This window comes from Tasmannia lanceolata, unplaced genomic scaffold, assembly GCF_043159265.1.
Source record: "Tasmannia lanceolata isolate RefF3 unplaced genomic scaffold, GAP_Taslan_0.1 ptg000036l, whole genome shotgun sequence".
Lineage (NCBI taxonomy): Eukaryota > Viridiplantae > Streptophyta > Magnoliopsida > Canellales > Winteraceae > Tasmannia > Tasmannia lanceolata.
The window spans coordinates 4,697,130-4,712,398 of record NW_027518713.1 but is presented as its reverse complement, the minus strand read 5'-3'; positions in this window follow the sequence as shown (position 1 = coordinate 4,712,398).

Here is a 15,269-nt window from a genome sequence, read left to right as displayed (position 1 = left end):
TGATCTTCATGATGTGAAGGGATCTCCAAGAGATGAGAGAGTGATAGGTGCTGAAAAGAGGAGCGGTGGTTGTTTAAGCCTCAAGAAAGGAGATGGAAAGAGGGAGAATTTGACTTGTGATGGAGGTGACATATGGTATAAAAGGTATGGAAAGGAGGGGAAAGATGCGGAAGAATGTGAAGGTTGTGATCTACAAAAGCCAGGGGAAAGAAAGGTGATGAAGGGCTGTTGTTGTATGATGGAGATGAAATCATGGACCAAAAAGGATACGGGCAAAATCAAACTTTTTCCATCAATGACCTCAAAGTGATCTAAGGGTAAGTAAATCTTATAATAGATGAACATAGATCAAATTGATATTGGACAGATCAGAGGATAGATCATGGTCATAATCATTGCAAAGTAGGGCAATGGACAAGATCTAATCCTAAATGATGGATCGATGTGATTGATTGATTTAGACAAGGAATCCCTACTAAAAAGTAGGTCATAGTCTAATAATTAAGGAATATTGAGGTAGAATTTATCATCAATGGATCAAGAGATTGGTTGTGGCCATGAGAGTGGCAAGTAAAAGCCACTGTCCAAGTCCAAATTTGAAAGATGGATTAATATAATTGATTGATTTAAACAAGGAATACCTACTAAAAATGGGCCCTAATCTAATGATCAAGGAATATAAAGATAAGATTGATCATCAATAGATCAAGAGATAGACTGTGGCCATGAGAGTGGCAAGTAGAAGCCACTGACCAGGTCCAAATCTGAAAGATGAATTAATATAATTGATTGGATTAGATAAGGAAACCTCACTAAATGAGAAGACCCTAATCTAACAATCAATATATATATATATATATATGAGGAAAATGATTGTGAGCTTGAAGCTCATATAGCTTATATGAGCTTGAGGGCCCAAACACATGGGTCCCACATTTTTTGTGGTGATCCAAAGCATTCATTTGCAAGGCCCCATCATAGATAGGGTGTGTACCAAAAATCAGCTCCATTGTATCATCCTAACCCCTACAAAAGCGGAGGGAAAAAATGGGCAGATTTGTGGCAAATATATATATGAGGAAAATGATTGTGAGCTTGAAGCTCATATAGCATATATGAGCTTGAGGGCCCAAACACATGTGGGCCCATATTGTTAGGAGGATCCAAAGCATTCATTTGAAAGGCCCTTACATAGATAGGGTGTGTACAAAAAATCAGCTCCATAGGATCATCCTAACCCATCCAAAAGTGGCGGGCAAAATGGACAGACACCGTTTGCTATAAATCTGCCCATTTTTGCCCTCTGCTTTTGTAGGGGTTAACCAGGGGCACCAACCCTTGTCTAATCTAGCGGAGTCAAGGAGGTCTTGACTCGTGACAGACTGGTGTGTACTATGACCGTATTTGTAGCTACATGAGGTGAGCTACCCTATTCTATAAATATGAAATGGCTCCTAACTCTAGTCTTACATGTGTAACCTACATATGTTCATTCATATATGCAAACAAATGACAAATGCAATATATAGAGGGGGTAAGGTTGAGGTCCTCCTGGCCAGGTGCATAATTACTTGTACACTGAGAGTTTCCTCTAATGTACGAACTATGTCCGTTTTATACACGAAGTGTCCAGAAGCTGAGTGTACTACTGGTGCGGTGCTGGTGGGAGGTGGGTATAGCTCATGCAACCCTCTTGCTAGTAGTACCCTGAATAGGTCATTTTGATATCACATCCACAATAAATCATAGCAGAAAGTAACCACAAAACAGGATAATATATACAAGGGATGAGAGTGAGTGTGTGAGCCCTTTTTTTATCACGCACCTATTTGGTGCTCCTATATTTTAATGATAAAGTTCCCATTTTAAATGATTTTGGGCCAAATTTCTTCAAAAGTAATTAAAATGGCATTTATTACAGAGTTACGCATAATTTCAAAAGATCCCCAGCAGAGTCGTCAGCCTGTGGAATCCGATCCTGAGGAACGGTGAGGGATGGATCCCCCAACATCCTTTAGATCTCCACATGTGAAGGAGAGCTCTACCAAGGAACTCTCGAAATAGTGCCCTCACAACATGAGTGGCGATATATGAGATACCTCTTGATTTGGAGACAGATTCCAGAATCAAGAAGTACCTAAAAATATGAAAGAGTCGTCATCCATGGATTAAGGCCATGGAACCCATAAAATATACTCTGTACAATTGATAAATCCAGAGATAAAAGGGTCCGTGCCTGTTTATGAGTGGGGAAGGTGTTAGGCACCCCACTCGCCCGAGCGCACTCGGTCTCTTATGCCATTTTTATTAACTTTGAAGAATTTTAGGCAAAAAATCACGTGAAATGGGAACAAACATCCGTGAGAAGATGTCTACCTAAGCATGCATGACCCGGGGATAGGCAAAGAAAAATAAAACATCCAAGCCCTATGGAGGGTTGGTATCAGTGTAACCTGACATTGGAATACACATTAGAATCTGTCGTCTCCTCCTTTCAAGAAGAGAAATAATATACAGGCAAAAAGCACGTATAGCATATGAATAAGCTCACATCGCTCAAGAGGAGGCGGAGGAGTCTAATGCAAATCCAATATCAGATAACCCTGCTACCTGTCTCCACTAATCCTAACTCATCACATCTAACCCTACGTTATCACATCTAAGAAAGCGGTAAACAACAACATGCATAGCTACAGCTAAGCAGGTGATAAAATAAAAGAGCAGATTTGATAATATGAGATAAGCAGGAAAGTAGTAAAAGAGCTACAGCTAAGCATGTGATCAGGAGATAATAACAGGAAAGCAATAGAGAGCTATAACTAAGCTTTTGAATAGCAATAAGGAAAGCGGTAAAAGATAAGAACACTACGTCTAAACATGTGAAGAGCAATAAGGAAACAGTAAAAGAATAAGTACACTACAGCTAAATGTGTGCAATCATGTGAGGTTGTACAAGAAATAAAGGTAATCAAAGTAATAGAAGAAAACATAATAACATGTTCCTATATGGAAGATAACAATAAGCAATAAACCAAGGAACCAAAACTACACAAGAGATGTATCAAAAGAGAATATACACTCATAAAAAGAAAGAAAACACACTAACATGTCTCTATACAAGAAATCATAAAGACAAAACACAAGCCTTAAAACTATAAGACACTAAAAAAAATGTGCACCCCAACGATCTGGGCCTGGATGACCAGTCATCCAAGTTGCTTACGTATCTAAGCCTCATTTTTGGAATCAAGATCAACGTAGTTCGGTGGCCTATTCTAAGCTACGATGCCTATTTGTGCCTAGACCACTAAACTAGACTCGACCTAAAAGACCAGACTTATTTTTAAAGTTTATTGAATGCGATTATTTAGATTGAATTAAATTGCAAATTTTAGGACTTTCTATATGCCCTAGCTAAATACAAGTTAGCCATAAACTAATGCAGGTGGGCCCTATATCCTATGTGCAACTGGTTGAATCCTCTGAAAAAATATGCTATTTAAGTGTATTATTCTAGCTATCAGTTGACTATGCGACAAGCTATATAGTCAAACTGACCGCACAGAGGCTCCTAACTCTAGGACTCTCCTAACTCTAGGACAAAGTCCTAACTCTAAAACACTCCAAACATTTAGGACAGACTCCTATGCTAGAGGAAGACCTTTTTGAAAACAGTTTATTGGAAAGATTTGTTTGAAAGATTTTTCGAGAGGTTTGAATGATTTATTTTTGAAGGTTTGACTAGACTTGGGATAAAGATCCTAAGCTGCCTACGTACCTCGTGGGAGAGGATCAAGCCAACGTAGTTCGGAAACAGACTTTCCTAATACGCTCCTAAAATCTTTTAAGTTTTCTGATGTTTTAAATTTCAGATATTTTTTTAATTTTAAAATGTTCCAATGTTTTTGGATTTTTAAATAATTTTACCCTTTTAGCCAAGGGGAACATACAAAACAACTCAGTAGGGCAAAATCTCTAGGGCTAAAGGAAAAACCCTAAACAAGTAAACTGGTGTACCAACTAAATGAAAATGGTAAGATCCCAAATTAAGCTCTAACAAGATTGATATGGTCCCTAAAAGGGAAGAAACAATGGCTAAATGATAGACTCATAATCTATAAAGGTAAACCTTATAGGACAAACTCCTAACTAGAGGACAAACTAATAGTCTATGAGATAAACTCCTACACAAATCAACAGTAATGAAGGGTGCTAACAAGACAATGTCTAACAACTCTACAAACGGGGTGCAAAACAAGGCAAAACACGTCCAGCGACACTCTAAGGGGGGTGCTAATAAGGTAAAGAATGTGTCCTAGAAGAAGAGGAGACTAAAGGGTGCTAGTGAGACTAGACAAGTCTTCTAGACACAGAGGTGGGCTCCAAGTATTCTTATCATTGCCCTTGCAATATAAATATGGGTATAGGTAACTAACAGACCAAGTTGGTCTTCTACAAATAGGGATGCAACTTATGAGACTTGAGGTAGTCTCCTATAGGTAAACTCTCTAAATGAGACGAAGTTTGTCTCCTAAAGGGGGGAGGCTCCAGCTAGCGCCATCATAGCCCTAGCTATGATAGATAAGGATAATCTAAAAGACTTAATTAGTCTCTATAAAGAACAAAAGGGAAGAGGAAGTGCTATAAAGACTAAGCAAGTCTCTCTAAAAGATGGGCTTGAGATGACTCCTTCATTGCCCTTGCGATGAGAATCCATACTCAAGGTAAAGGCCAGACTCTTAAAAAAAACAATCAACTTCAAAGAAAACAAAAGAAATTTCCAAAAGAAAGGAAGCCTTAAAGTGGAAGCTTGAAAGGAACAAAGGTAAACAATTGGTTCTTTGGCTTTGTTATTCTTATAGATACTCAAGAATCACGAAGGTGTACTTCATATACCATTTAAACACATGTATATAAAAAAAACTCAACCAAAGTGAAATGAAATTAAACAACCAAGTCGTAACCATATGACCTTTAAGTATGCAGCTAGAATATATAAGGTATGATGCAAATAATAAGGTGGAAACTGATTTTTTTTTAAAAAACAAAAAACTCTGCTTTGATAATATAGCAACCTAACCTGACCTTCCTTTCTCACTCAGCTTTTGGAAATTCATTTGGGATTGTAATGAACTTTGACAAATAGCTAAATAATAAAGAAAGATATCCATTTATCTCACTATTAAACGTGGCAGTTCAATATATCTGTAGCCTCATAAACAAAAGTAGATAGCATGTACAGGGTACACCTAGAGATGCATTAACATGACCAATTAATAATCCTTGCTCAAATGAAAACTTTAGTGTAAAAGGTTTTATCTTGACTAATTAAAGGACTGAAAGGAAGTCAATACTATAGCAATGTGTAATCACTAACATCAAAGACATGAATTTATTGAGTGAACCTGTCGAATCCATAGACTTACTAAGAATTGGGTGACCAAGAACACATACAGACAATGATAACAAGTGTCAACCAATATAATCAGCTGGTGATTTTGATTTAAATAAAGTCCTAAGTAGTAAAGAAAATATGAATATCTCAAACAGTTGAACACGTGTATAACACATTCTAGCAGCACAAAATTTAGAACAGTGTAAAGTGAAAAAGGGTTTCTGAGCGAATGTAAAAAAAAATCAAGGGATGACTGAAATTAGATCACAGCACTACACAATCCTCTCAAAATTTTCAAACCACACAATTGAAATCACACCCAAGCATCGGCCACCACATAATCAAACCATGAAAATAATAAATGAACTTTTGGACATGATTTCACACTAATAATTATATCTCAAAAAAAAAATTAACTTAGGCCATTAAACTGCTTTGAAAAGGTGACTTGGGTTTAAGTAACGAAATAGATTTTTGAAGTAGCCTTCCAATGACCATTGTTTATAGTTCAATAACTTTATATTTTCTTTTAAAATCATGACCATACTATTATAATAGAACAATTGTTAACATCTCCAAAACAGTAAAGAGGAAAATTGCATTTATGCAATTTATAGTGCAAACAGTTAAAAAGGAGAAATGAATTTATGCAACTTGTAGTGCAAACAGTTCAGAGGAAAACCGAATTTATACAACTTGTAGTGCAAACAGTTAAGAGGAAAACTGAACTATACAACTGGTAGTACAAACAGGTAAAAGGAAAATTGAACTACACAACTGGTAGTGCAAACAATTAAGAGGAAAACTGAACTATACAACTGGTAGTGCAAACAGGTTGCAAATTCATTGACTGAGATCTTATTGATCAATTGGGAATAACAAAGTTCATGCCAATATCCAATACACTTGTCTAGAATTAATTTTGCTCAGTTAATTTTGCCTCTTACTAAGGCTTTCATTAAATAATTAAAGATGGGTTACATTCAAATTCAAAATACATAACTGGAAGAGAGGGAGATTGAAGACACTATAGTTGGTTATACCAACTGCCTAATAGTGGGCATTCAAATTCAAAATGAGTGGAGAGGTTGCAGCCACTTATGTTGGTTACAAAACTACCTAAAGGTGGACACAACATAAATACAAAATTCAAAATTGAATTCCTGTCCGGTTCAAGTGTGCAATACTTTATCACCCTCCCCCCTCAAATTCAAGGGCGCTTCAACGACCATGACTTTGGAACGCATAGATGTAAAGCATGATGAAGGAAGTCCCTTTGTAAGTGGATCGGCCAACTGATGTGTTGTTGGTATAAATTGAACTTAAAGAGCACCATGAGCAAATCATTCCTGAATAAAATGGTAGTCCACTTCTATATGTTTTGCAAGGGCATGGAAAATTGGATTTGCCACATGATAGGCGGCACTGACATTGTCACAGAGTAGCAGTGGTGGATGCCGTAAATAAATATTTAGATCTCGGAACAAGTTTTGGAGCCAACACATATCAGCAGTGGTATGTGCAAGAGGTTGGTATTCCGCTTCAGTGCTTGAATGAGATACCGTTGGTTGTTTTTTGGAGCACCAAGAGATTAAATTGGGTCCAAGAAAGACACACCTTCCCGTAGTGGAACGACGGTCATCTAGAGATCCGGCCCAATCAGCATCTGAGTAAGCCTTAAGAGTAAAATTTGTAATGGGACGGAAGGACAAGCCATGATTAATCGTTCCTTTGATATAGCGTAGAATTCGTTTGATGGCTTCAAAATGTGTCTTTGTAGGAGCTTCGAGAAATTGAGAAACTTGATTTACTGCATATGAGAGATCAGGTCGGGTGAGTGTGAGATATTGAAGAGATCCAACAATGCTACGATAGTTGGTAGCATCCACAAGAGAAGTACTCGGATTTTGAAAGTTTGGAGCCATTTGCAACTGGTGTGCTTATAGGTTTTGCACCCAACATAGTTGTGCATTCTAGTAAGTCCAAGGCAAATTTCCGTTGGGTTAGATACATGCAATCTGATGATCCTATAACCTCCATACCAAGGAAAAAATCAAGTGGACCAAGATGGAAGCCTTTAGCCACAGAATCACTTCCCGTAATTATAATGTCGTCAACGTAGACTAACAGAAAAACCGATCCAGTTTTGGAGTGCCGAATAAATAAGGAAACATCAGAAGCACTATTGCAGTAATCTACTTTGAGAAGTGCATTTTTGAAACGGGTGTACCAGGTTCGTGGAGCTTGTTTGAGTCCACAGAGTGACTTGTGGAGCTTACAAACAAACTGAGGTCGAGTGGGATCTACAAATCCAACAGGCTGCCACATGTAGACTTCTTCAGTGAAAGTGCCATGTAGGAAGGCATTTCGAATATCCAACTGTGGACCTCGATCCGAGGACGGTGATGAGGGAACGAGTCCCTAACATCCTCTGGATCATCCACAACGTGAAGGAGAGCTCTGCCAAGGAACTCTCGAAACTGTTGCCACCCTCACAACATATCATGAGTGGCGATATAAAAAAGAAAGAGATACATCCTGATTCGGAGCCAGGGCTCGAAACCAAGATATATCTGAAAATAACTCAGAGTCGCCATCCATGGATGCGCCATTTAACCAAAACAAATGCTCTGTTTGCAATGGATAACCAGAGATACAAAATGTCCGTGCCTGATGACGAATGGAGAAGGTCTGAAGAGCGCCCCCAATTCGCCCGAGTGCGAACACTTGGTCTCTTATGCCATTTATTATTAACCTCGAAGAGTTTTGGGCAAAAATCATGTGAAATGGGAACAATCCTCAGGAGTCGTCTATCTAAGCATGCATTTCCTGAGAATAGAAATAATAAGCACACAAAAAATAAATGAAAGAGGTGCCACCTAAATATAGCTAGGTTATGAGTGACATACCTAACTGGTGTCTAAGTTCTGATGGACAAATACATACAAGCTACAGCTAAAGGTATAGGATCAGTACAAGAAAGTAAGAAAACACATCAAAAGAAATACAGTAATTACACAATAAATCCCAAGACTCCAAATGATTAGCCCGAGTCCTCAGATGGTCTGGTATTCATCCAAAGAAGCCTACGTATCCCCGCCTCCACGAGAATCAAGGCAACGTAGTTCTTCGCGCCTATTCTAAACTAGGATGCCTGAGACACCTACACCTCTATCCTAGACTCGATCTAAAAGACCGGACCAGTTCTTAAAGCTTCTTGTACGATTATTTAAATTCCAGTGAATTGTAGATTTTAGGACACCTTATATGCCCTAACTAAATGCAGGTTAGCCCTAAGCTAATGCGAGTGGTTCCTACAACCTATATGTAACTAGGTTGTGCGTCATAGGGAAAACAATGGGATCACTAACGCATCTTAGACCTAGTCATCATCGGCGATGTGAATCGCCAACTGACAGGACGGAGGCGCTCCTAGCTAGGACAAACTCCTAACTCTAACACAAACACACAACAAGCACACAACAAAAGACAAACTCCTAACTCTAAAACTCTCTATCTATGACAAACTCCTAACTCTAGAGGAAGATCTTTGGAAAACAAGGTTTTCAAAGGTTTTTAAAAGATTTTCAAAGTTTATTTACAAAAGTTTGGCTGGACTTGGGATAAAGATCCCAAGCTGCACTACGTACCTCGTGAGAGAGGATCAAGCCAACGTAGTTCGAAACGAACTCTCCTAATACGCTATAAAACTCAATACTTTAGATTTTTTTTTAAAATGTTTTCAAATGTTTTTGAAGTGCTTTTATATTTTTGACGATTAAAAGGTGTGTTAGCACCCTTTCGGCTAAAGGGGATCCGATAGAAGAGCCTCTATACCCACCATATCACGGTAGGATATCAAAGAGGGAAACGGGATCCCTAAAGCCTTGGGGGAAAGAAAATAAACGAGGGAACTAAAATTCCGATACGAGAAAACAATCTCAAAGAGACGAAAACAAAACTAACCTTCGAGGGAAGACCCTAAACAAACAAGAGATGAAAAGCTTCTAACCCTAAGGGTAAAATTCTAAACAAAAGGAACAGACAAAACCCTATAAAAAGAACTACTAAATCGATAGAATCCCGAAACTCGAAAAGGATCCCGAGGGACGCGCAAGAAATGATCTCGAAAGTGAAGGGAATTCCTAAACCCTATAAGAAGTAATGATCTCGAAGAAGGGGAAACCTCTAAGCCCTGTAGAAAAAGATGAGATAGGAAAATGGACACGAAGGGCAAAGGGGTGGCTCAAGAAACATTCCGTCATCGCCTGGCACGACAAAGTGATCTCAAGACATGATGGAACATCGAAACTCGAAGAGGATCCCAAGGAACGTATGAAGAACAATCCCGAAAAGAAAGGAAACCCCTCAAACCCTGCGAAGACCCTAAGATGGGGAAAATGATAAGAAGGGCAAGGGGTTGGCTCAAGAAATATTCCGTCATCGCCTGAACCCAAGAGGAAAATTCTCAAAAATCGATGGAAATGCCAAACACTTGTGAAAAACTTAAGCTCTAATGGAAAATCAAGATGACAAGGGTTTGCTCAAGAAATCCCAAATAAACCCGAATATTGATACCAAAACCCGAAGGGGAAAAGATAAAAAGGAGGGGCTTCGAGTAGCCCCATCATAGTCCTCAAACCGCCAGTTAGTTGAAATCCCGTGCTTTTTATCTTATTACCTTGATAAGATCACAAAATTATGGGAGCCAAGAAACTATAGGATCAAACCCAAAAGTATGCGTAATTCAGATATTCGCATTAAGGAGCCCAAACCATGATGAAAAGTTATATCAAGAAACCGCATCTAAAATCCCTCTACACCCTTCTTTCTGACACAAACACACCGCAGTAAAACGCTCTCGGGATTAAGAAAGAATAAGGCCATTCTCTACTTTCCTATCAATCATAAAGAGCAAATGACGTGGATCACAACAAGGCAGAGAGGATAAATCCTGCGATTCCACTGAAAAGAAGCCGATTGCTTAAAATCTAAGAGAGGGAAAAGGTACTCGGAATGAGCTCTCAAAGGCGACCCGAGATCTCAGCTTTGGGAAAATAAATCCAACGGGTGAGACCTACACATCATGTCCCCTCTTCACGCCACTCCAACATGCAAACCCAGTCAAGACAAAATGTGAGTTTCAACACCAGGGACAAAAGCCCGAATCCAACTGTATCCAACCATTTCGATCAACATCGTCAAATAACTTCAGAACGAATTGGGCCCAAGTAATGAAGCGGCTTTTCTAACAAGACAATTGCCTAAGGGTTTAATTATTTTCACAATCAAAGCTTCAAATGCTCATGACCCAAAACCAACAAGAGAACAAAAGTTCATCATTTAATATCAAATAAACCAACTCAGACACATGGATACACATTAAAAGCTCATGAAAACTCAAGGTTCAATTGACATGAGGGGCAAAATTCACCTCTATATTGTTTGGACATGCACACCCATAATCTCAAAAGATGGATCAGGGAGTGACAAAACTAAGTGTTAGACTCTTAGACCACACTGTCCAATTTAGAAGGAACGATGCACCAGAGAAGATATGAAACAGAAGACACCAAGCTCATTTTCCATTTGATTATGATACCACCATCATGAAGGACAGATGCCCAACAAAATACTAGAAATGCTTTCAACACATATACCAATGATTTAAAAGCAAAACGACTGATATATAGAAAACAGTGTAAAGCTCGGATGAAGGAGAGCTACATCATCCCAAAAGTGCATTTAGGCATTACAATTTGGTCGAGGAAACAAGCACTATCTCGAGTTGGCTGCTGGTTCAAACAATGATAAATCGGAAAAATCAAAATCAAATATGGACCTAGAGAACCTTTGAGAACCTAGACTATGGACTGCTTCAAATCCCTTTAAATTTCCACAAAATCTCAACAAACAATCTGATATAGCAAACCAATTTCATCAAGTTCCGATCAGATATTAGCATTAATCACAGAACCCAAATAGTCATGGCAAGCATGATTTTCCCATTAATCACAGATAAAAGGGATAAAAAAAAGTTTTACCAGAGTGGCTGAGAAAGAAGGAGATGGTGTTAACAAGAGATGGACAGATGTCTTCAAAATTTGGCCTCCAAGATGGCGGAGGAGCTCGCCGGAGTCGATCGCAGAAACCGATGGAGGCTCTTAGTCTCCTTCTTCTTTCCAAGCTTTTTGCAGAGGACCCTAATCGACCCTCTTTTCTTTGCTCTTTTCACAACCCCAAGTAACCCCAAAGGAGAGATATGAGATGGGATTGGGGTGGGTTTGGAACGGTGGTGGCTGTAAGGAGAAGATGATGGGTTTTGGTCGGTTGATGGTGGTAAAAGGGAAATGGGTTTTAAGATGATGGTTGAGATGAAGGGTTGGTGGCTGAGAAGGGGAAGAAGAAAATCTGCAGAGGTTTGGCCGGAGCTCCGAGGGGGTTGTGGATGGGAGATTGAGGGTGGAGGAGATAATGGCGGCGATGGTGGTGCCGGCCGAAGTTGGGGTTGGGGAAGACAAGTCGAGGCCTCTCTCTCTCTCTCTCACACACACACATTAAGAAACAGAAATAAGGGGAAAATGGTGGCTGTAGATGATTTAGGTGGAGATGGTTGCCGGAGTTGGAGATCGGCCGGAGACAAGGTGGTGGGTGAAAAAGAAGAAGAAAGAGATTTAAGAAGAAGAAAAAGAAGAAGAAGAAGAAGAAGAGAGTGGCCGATTGGTGGTGGGTTTGGGTGATGAAGCAGATGAGATACGATGGTGGTGTGGGTTGTGAAGGTCCGGTGGAGAAGAAGAAGGGGGTTGTGGATGGGGGTAAGATCGGATCTCACGGCGGAATGGGCTGGCCGGAGTAAATGGAGAAGATTGAAGGTGTCGGCCGGATTCCGATTGGAGCCATCGGAGAAAATGAAGATGGGTTTAAGGCTTAGAAATGGTGACGGTGCTGGAGGTGTGTGGTGGCAATGGGCGAAGAGTGGTCGGATTTAATGGAGTTTATGGTCGGAGAAAAGAGATGATGAAAATGGGTTTTGAAGAAGATGGGGTTTGTGAAAAGGGGAAACAGAAATGGGTTTGGGTTTGTGAAAGAGATGAAAATAGAGGTGGTGGCTTGGGATGGAAATGGAGGTGGAAGATGAGGATGGTCGGAGGTGGCACGACCGGAGATGGTGAAGATGGCGGTGGGGGTTGGTGGCTGTGATGGGAGGTGGGTTTCAATAGCAAAGAAGATGAAGATGGTTGGAGGAGGTGGGAAAAGGTGGTGGTGGCTGGCCGGTGGCTGGCTTGCCGGAGACGAGGCCGGAGGTGGACGCGACTCTCTCTCCCTCTTTCTCTGCTTCTCTCTTATGCGGCTGTAAAATGAGACCCCCTCCCTCAAGCCCTAATTTGCTGGGTATTTAAAAGGAAAGAAAAAAAAAAGAAATTCACACCCCCCTATTCATTACCTGGACAGCCCATTCTAGTGTATTTTTAAACTTTTTTTATACCAGCAGGGGGAGTGCCTCGGGTAAGACATGGTCTTGAGAAAAATGATATATTCTACCTCTTTCTTCACCTTCCTGAATGGACAATCCACTCCCCTTCTGCCTTTGCACTATGCACACTGCACTACGCTCGTTTGCTAGGCAAACCCTGACGGTTTTCGACGAAATTTGGCAGACACAGTATTGAGGTTCTAAACCAGGTTAGGGCATATTTGGGAACACTAATTTACTTATTTAGAGGAACCTTATTCATAATGACAATTTGGGGTTCGGTCAAAATGGGGTGTCTACAGATGCCCCTCTTTGGCAGAGCGTATGCAACACGCGAATGGCAAAGCTGAACAGACAACACATTTTGATCGACCCGAAAACAAAGCAAATCAAATTTTTGGGTTTTGATTTTGAATCACAAAGGTAAACCGGCCAAAAGACTCTTAACAAAACTCTAAAACTGCAAGCAAAAGGGAGATAGTCTCTCTCTGACCTTTAACTCGACAAAACATATCGTGACATATCAATGAGATGGCTTATCTTTAAACTCTAAACTTGGCAAAACAAACCATATTGGTGAAACTGCTTTTCACCTCAAGCAATCAAAACAATGGAAAAACTGCTTTTCTGACAAACATTCTAAATCAAAAGAAACTACTCTTCTATCAAGCAATCAAAACCAAAAGGAAACTACTTTTCCAAGAAACATCATAAACACGAGAAACTACTTTTCTCCAAAATCTTTATCTCTGAGAAACTACTTTCTCCAAAAACTCTATTCACGAGAAACTACTTTTCTCTTCCAAAAACTTCAAATAATTGAGAAACTACTTTTCTCTTCCAAAAAATCTTCAAATAATTGAGAAACTACTTTTCTCTTCCAAAACTCTATCTTTGAGAAACTACTTTTCTCCTCCAAAAATCTTCAAATCATTGAGAAACTACTTTTCTCTAAAAACTTCTTCCAATCCAAGGGGAAACTACTTTTCGCCCAGTCTTCCAAATCAAAGGGGAAACTACTTTTCGCTCGATCTTTCAAATCAAAGGGGAAACTACTTTTCGCTCAAACTTTCAAATCACGGGCAAACTACTTTTCGATCATTTTTCCAATCAACAGGGAAACTACTTTTCGCCCAATCTTTCAATTAAAAGGGGAAACTACTTTTCACCCAATCTTCCAATTCAAAGGGGAAACTACTTTTCGCCCAAACTACCAATTCAAAGGGGAAACTACTTTTCGCCCAAACTTTCAAATCATGGGGAAACTACTTCTCGCCCAATCTTCCAAATCAAGGGGAAACTACTTCTCGCCCAATCTTCCAATCAACGGGGAAACTACTTTTCGCCCAAACTTTCAAATCATGGGGAAACTACTTCTCGCCCAATCTTCCAAATCATGGGGAAACTACTTCTCGCCTAATCTTCCAATCAACGGGGAAACTACTTTTCGCCCAAACTTTCAAATCATGGGGAAACTACTTCTCGCCCAATCTTTCAAATCATGGGGAAACTACTTCTCGCCCAATCTTCCAATCAACGGGGAAACTACTTTTCGCCCCAAAAAAACGGTGAAACTATTTTTCACCAGACGATAGCTATACAGACCATTGCTGAAAATCCATCTAGTTAGCTATCCGGGTAACTCTGACTCCTCTCTTTCAAGGTAGCGAATCACCCAAGATTTACATGGTCCTGCCAAACAGTTCCATATAAATCCACGCAGATATACCTGACTCCTAACTCGTTAGGTAGCGGTACATTGCGAAGCGATGATTAAGCAAGTCACTACTTGACATTTCACTGCTAATCACCTCGGTATTCAAATATTTAAGGAAACTACTTCTCTCTCAAACATTCAATACCAAGGCGAAACTACCTTTCACCAAACAACAATTAAACAGGCCACTACTTGGCACCTCACCAAACATCAAAGGATTTCATTTTTTTTTCTAAAAAAAAATGCCCCTGGTTTGGGTTTAACAAGGAAAAATATTTTTTTTAGGCTCAAAGGGCTTGCAAACATGATTGATGGGTTTATCGATCTTATATCGAGTTCATTGATAGCATAGCTATCTCCTGCCGAGAATAAATGGGAGTGCATGATCATTGCTGAAGACCAAACTCGAAAGAACTTGATGGAATTTTTGGGTATTGACTCTTTTAAAGAGAGGAAAAGCATTCTGCTAAGATTTGAAGATTGCAAAAGTGAATTCTAAACTCCGTTGGGGACTAGAGTTTCTGAAACATTGACTCTTTCAAAGAATGAATTCAATTGATGAATTTGATTCAAGAGAGCGTTCAAGCTTCTCTTGCTTCTATTTGCTGAAAATATTTATCTCAATTATCTTGTATTTGATATCTTTTATGACGTAAGTCATAAAAGATGCCCCTATTATGATT